The following is a 6,573-nucleotide window of genomic DNA, read 5'->3' on the forward strand; positions in this document are numbered from 1 at the left end:
CATCATTGCCCACGCTCACGTTGTGTGAGGCTTGAGCCTTTGTCCTCTGACAGCACGCACAATCAACAGCCTCATCAACTCTTCGTCTCTGTGCCCTATTCATGCACCCGCTACAATTAAGTCTCTGCCGCTCTGAGAATCGACACGCAACATTCTCAAGTCAAAGGATTTTTTTTGACTTGCTAGAAAGCAAGGATAAAGAACCCCAAGGTTCAAAAGCCCTCTTTTGGGGAAAAAAAAAAGAACAGAGAAAGAAAAAGAAAAAAAAATTGAGTAAGCTATGAGGCTCAATAAGGCGATCGGAGCTCAGCAAGGCGAAGATCATAACCAAATCTGAACGCTTGAATCAAGAAGATGATTGGAACAACGAAAATCACCGTGCAATTAATTGGGGAGCAGTTGAGCGCATAGATGACTACGAGCAACATCATCAGTCACATATCTCCAACTCTAGTCCGTTCTACCTCTGATCAAAGAGCGAGATAAGTGATTTCTTTGCTTTATATTTCATACACTTAGTATCTTCCGCCATCCGTTGTCTTACCATACACTTGAATCACATTTTTATTTCATCTGTTTAATTCTCATACACTTATTATTCTTATTTCCCTCCGTTTTGCTGTATTTGTATTTATCGCATTATCATAGTGCATCGGCCACAACCACCCACGCTTGAGGAGCAATTAGATGCACTTCAGGCATAGTTGGCCGATGAGCATGAGCATAGGGAGAGATTGGAAAAGAAAATCAATGGTAAGAAAAGGAAGAGGCATTCATCTGACGAGATGAGTCAACCGACGATGATTCCGATGATGAGGAGAGTCAAAGCCACACTAAGAGCACATAATTTGAGAAAGGAGAGTAAGATAAGTAGAAAAACTTTCTCATTTCAAAATTTCAATGGAAAGAAAGAAGCACGCACTGTCTTGTCTTGGATCAGTTAGCTAGATGATTATTTTTTAGGGGAAAAATTCTCTGAAAAAGATAAGATTAAATGTGCTGCAAATCATTTAGTAGAGAGTGTTGCACTTTGGTGGAACATCACTAAGCACAGTAAAAGGTGACCAAATTCTTGGAAGTCTTTTCAAAAGCTCATCAAGAGAGATTTTCTTCCCTCACATTTCAAAGCAAAAGCTAGACAACAGTGGGGTACTTTTAGGCAGTTCGATAAGGAAACGATCTCCACATATACTGAAAGATTTTGGCAAACGTTGATCCAATTACAGTCCTTAGAAAAAGTTAATGAGCCAGATCAACGCAGGAAGTATGTGGCAGGTCTAAAATCTAAGTTGAGAGCCGAGATTAACATGTTTCATCCTTGCTCGCTAAACTCTGCAATTTCTCTTGCAATGAATTGTGAGAGGAAGAATGGGATCCCAAAAGAAGGGAAAGATTTGGAACGGCATGTTTCCTTTCATAAGAAAAAGAGATTTGATAAAAAGCCCTTTTTTAAATCTAAAAATGGTTTTGTTCCATAGAAGACGGATTCTTCTTCGAAGCCGAACGGTGGAAATTTTCCAAAGAAAGAAATAAGGTGTTTCAAGTGCAACAAGGTGGGACACATAGCCACTGAGTGTTTCGAAAGAAAGAAGACCCCGACGGCGAAAGTGCACATGATCGATGATGAAGCAGCTAAGCAAGAGGGAGGTAAGTATAATTGTCATGCTCTTCTAAAAATGAAAGATTTTATTAATGGCAAAGAGGTTGTTATCCTGCATGACGATGGTAGTACACATGATTTCATTTTTGAAAGAGCCTTAGCAAAGCTAAATCTAGAGTCTTTCCCATCTAACTATAAGGTCAAAGCTGCTTTTACCAAAACAAAGTACAATTGCACTAGAGAAGTCAAGAATCTTGAAGTTTCAATCAAACCCTACAAGGATAGACGAGACTTTCTAGTGGCACCCTTACAAGGAGTGGACATTATCTTAGGAATGCCATGGAGGCATCAATATAATCCTAAGATAGATTATGATTCACATCAGATGTGGATTGAGAAGGACAGACATACAAGGATAGACGAGACTTTCTAGTGGCACCCTTACAAGGAGTGGACATCATCTTAGGAATGCCATGGAGGCATCAATATAATCCTAAGATAGATTATGATTCACATCAGATGTGGATTGAGAAGGACAGACAAGAAATATATCTGAAAAGCTCAATGAAACTTGAGATTAGTCCTTTACTCAACCACACACAAGCCAAAAGAGCAATTAGAAAACGTGAGAAGACATATCTAATTTTGGTGAATATGGTAATGGCTACTCAGCGAAACACTAAGCCTATACACCAAAAGTTCTTTCTCAAATTTCTGATTGTTTCTTTAAAGATTTACCGCCTGGACTACCATGTTCTCGACCTGAAGATCATAGGATAGAAATCCTATCGGGCAATACTCCACCTTGCAAAGCTCCTTATAGAGTCAATCAGCTAGAACAAAAGGAAATTCAAAAGCAAGTGGAGGAACTGATAGAGAGAGGATTGATAAGACCCAGCAGTTCTCCCTATGGAGCACTTAACTTATTAGGCAAAAAGAAAAATGGAACCTATCGAATGTGCATAGACAATCGTGCACTAAACAAAATCACAGTGAAGAACAAATATGCCTACTATAAGAAAAGATGTGGCTAAGTTTATAGCCGAATGCATCACTTGCCAAAAGATCAAGAGTTACAAAGGAAAGACCCCAGGATTGCTAATGCCTTTGTCTATTCCTATGCAACCTTGGGAACACATGTCTACCCTACTATAGCGAATCAAAATGATATGATTTGGATGATAGTAGATCGCTTTAGTAAGCAAGCTTATGGACATAATTCATTTTTGGGCCCTAAGATGGCTATGTAAAGCAAATCCCTCATTTTGGAAGAGAGGGACAATTTTGGGTCCTTGGTGCTTTTATGAAATATCATAAATACTCTAGATGAGGAAGGGTGAGCCACTCATCTAGGGGGGGGAGATTGTACCCAGTCGGCTGTCGCTTTTGTGGTGTGATTGTGCTCTTCTTCTCCAATTGATTAAGTGGTGTATTTGTTTTGAAGATAATTACCTTTTGGTTTCATGATATTATCATTGAGTTGCAATAGGGTTGTGATTCAATCCACATATTACTTTTGCTCATGCGGCCTCTCCCCTTTACCTTGCAACATTGATCATTCTCTTAAGGACTATGGACACTTTATTGCTTCTGCTCTACATACCATCTCCAATATAGATGTTGTGAGCTTCTTTTGCCTCATTCTTTTTTTGGTCCTTGATTGTCTGTGTCTCTTATGTTTTTTCTTTCTTTGTTTCTTTGCTATCCCTATTTTTCTTTTCAATCACTCTATCTTTTTTGATGCTTGGGCATGTGATAACACCCAAATGGGACTAGAACTAGAGTCCTTAAGAGTTGGTCTCCATGAATTGGGCATCCGCAAAACTTTGGATATTTGAGATGGATGACAAGTCCCCATGGAGGAGCCAACCTATTTGGCCCCATGGTTACTGCTTCTGTTAGACATTCAAGGCCATTCCACGGTATTCTATGGTTGAGGCAACCAAGGAAGAAGACTCCTTTGCTTCTAACCTAAAAAGTGTACGTTGGAGTTATGAGTAGGCCACTTCATGGGGATGAGATCTAAAAAGGAAGAACTTAGATTGCCCGCCCATGGTGCATTGAATGCATCTTGGCTGATTCGTGGGCATGCCCATGGCAGTGTAAGTCTCTAAACACCCTTAGAGAAACTGGAATTGGTAACAGAACTCGAACTTTAGAAGACCTTAGGGTGGATTCACAAACATTTGCTCGAACATTTAGTAATAAATGAGAGAGGGCTTTCACAAACAAAGGATGGACAAATAGCTTAATCTATTTCAAGAATTAGATGCAAGGCTATTGCAAATGGCGAGACCCTTGTGAGTTCGAAACCTAATTATTGCAATTCTTTTACTTGTCAGTAGCTTGGGTGGGCCTTTGAGTCATCTCATGATTTGTCGATAGGGGACAATTGGAAAACCGGTAGAGTTGTGACAAATCGACAATCGCCCCTTTCACAAATGTTTGGGTAGACATTTGTGTAACCAACCTTAGGGTCAATGCACACGAGATCAAGAATGCGCGACTCTCAAGCCCCAAATGATACTATTTTGTGTGAACTAAAATCACGATGCCTTTAATGGATGTGATGGGATTTACTGATGATCTGCAGGGAGCTCTTTGTGAGCTGCAAAGTTGTAGGTGACCATTTTTCATTGGCTAGAGAGAGTAGGTTGTCCACTCTGGATTCCTCGAGGAGCATTGAAGGCAATGCTTAGAGCCACATAGCAATGATTGTCTGCTCATGGCACCACAACTCTCAACACCTCCCCTTGGTGCCATAATCCTTTGGCTACTACAAGGTGGTCAGATGTGAGTTACAAGATCAAATCCTCCCCTGGGTGCTTACATAGCTACTCTCAGGTGGTCAGGTTTGATTACAAAATATAGGCAAGGTTGGCAAGGTTTTTGCTTTTCAATACATTCCATTGATGTCACCTTCTGGCTCATGGCTTGATGATGACTCCACGTAGTTGACTTGTTGATTCTTCAATTTGCAATCTGCTTCCTTGTGTCCCAGCTTCTTGCAATGGTGACACTTTGGTTTGTTCTTCAATCTGCAGTCACTTTGATAGTGACCCATCCTTCCGCAATGGTAGCATTTCACTGATGTTTTACTGAATAGTGCTTGTTCTTCATTATAGCTATTGAGTGTTGATGTCGATGTCAATGTCGATGCCTTCAACTCTCTTTCTTTTTCGAGAAGAGAGGATACACATTCTTCAAACTTTGGATCTGGCAAATTCTTCAAAGTGGTTGTCAATGCACTATACTCTGCAGGCATGCTTTTAAGGAGAATTGCAAGTGCATCTTTTTCTCCTACTTTTGCATTTATGCCCTCTAGTTGAGTCATAATGCTTTTGATTTTGTTGACAAATTGTGCCATGGATTCATTGAAGCCCATGTGCATACCATAAAATTCAATCTTAAGATGGATTTCTTGGTTTTTGGCTTTTGCACCAAACACTGTGTTCAACTCATCCCATGCATCCTTGGCATGATCCTTAGAGTCTATATGATGAATTATGTTAGGACCCAAGTGTAATGCAATGAGTGATAGTGCTGCTTCATCTTTTTCCTTCCAAGCATCATTTTGTGCAGTGGGTATATCTTCTTTTACAGTCTTCCAAAGCTTTTGGTGCATTAGGAGATATCTCATTTGTGTAGACCATGTGTGAAATCCATCCTCAGTGAACTTCTCAACAGTTGGGGTGTGGATTGCCATTGCAAAGGTCTTACCAGTTGATGATATTTTCAAATCTGGTAGTGTCTAATTGCATACATAAAATTTGAGTTGACAGGCGCGTAGAGCTCAAAAAACTGGTTATTTTTCCTTTTTGGAGCATGTACAAATTCTTCCTGGATTGCAAGTTATCGCTTGTTGAAACTTTTGTGAAGAAGAGGGGGCCTTGATGATGTGGCAGAGGGATTCACATGCAGAATTGAAAGTGTGCTTACAAAGGGACTGTGCTTGGGTGGCACTGTAGTGACCAATTACCCCAGTTTAGTTAACCACAATTACTTAAACTGTACCAAGGTTCAACTGACCTGAACAGTTAACTTAACCACAGTTAAAATTACCACCTTATCTTGCCATGTGGCATTTTGTGGTGAGACTTTGAAGAAGGAAAAACTTTGCAGAGGCGTGACGACGACGACGACGGGGAAGACAAAATGGCATCGAAGGCCCAGAGGAGAGTTCGGTGCTGCGATGTCGTGGGCGTTGGAGCGTGGGTTGACCGTGGAGGTAAGGATCCCGTAGGAGCTCACCACTGACGAAGCTAGGCGTCTAGTGCAGGGTGTTGCTAGAGCCGGCAGCAGCAACTTCTGTGGACAGCTTCAGGCCGTAGGAGGTCGTTGCTATGCTATTGATGGAGCTTGCTTGTGACGTTTTGATGCGGCTAGAGCGGGAGCTTGGTTGCTGAAGGATCATTGGAGAGGCGACTAAGCTTGTTGGAGGCGACTTGGAGAGCAAGGCGGCGCTGTTGTCTCAAGCATTCATAGCAGTCGTATTTCGTTCGGAGCTTGTTTTCTGAGCGTCAAAGGCTTTACGTGCTACCGTCGGTGCAACCAGAGATCATTGGTGGTGGCTTGCGAGTCACCGTGCGAGCTGCACCTTTGTGAATCGTGAGCAGAAGGTGCCTCATGGGTTGTAGACTCTAAAGATCTCTCTCTTTCTCAAGAGCTCTTTCTCTCAATGCAAACCTTTCTCTCTCACTCAAAGTACAAATGAAGATGAACACTCTCTCTCTCTCAACTCATAATCTTTTGATGGACGGAATTCCTTTTGCAATGGAAGAATCTCTCCCTGATAGAATGACGAAAATTTCTTTCATAGCAATGAACGAAATTTTCATTCAATGGACGGAATTCTCTCAATCTAAATCCTAAAAAACTAACCTAGGAGAAAACATGTGCTCCTAAGGCAAGCCTACACCTAATCTAGGAGACTAGACCTAAGCTCTGATACCATGACAAAACATGCGTGCCTC

This window comes from Dipteris shenzhenensis, chromosome 31 (assembly GCF_047967505.1).
Source record: "Dipteris shenzhenensis isolate YYH24624 ecotype China chromosome 31, Dip_SZ_1.0, whole genome shotgun sequence".
Classification (NCBI taxonomy): domain Eukaryota; kingdom Viridiplantae; phylum Streptophyta; class Polypodiopsida; order Gleicheniales; family Dipteridaceae; genus Dipteris; species Dipteris shenzhenensis.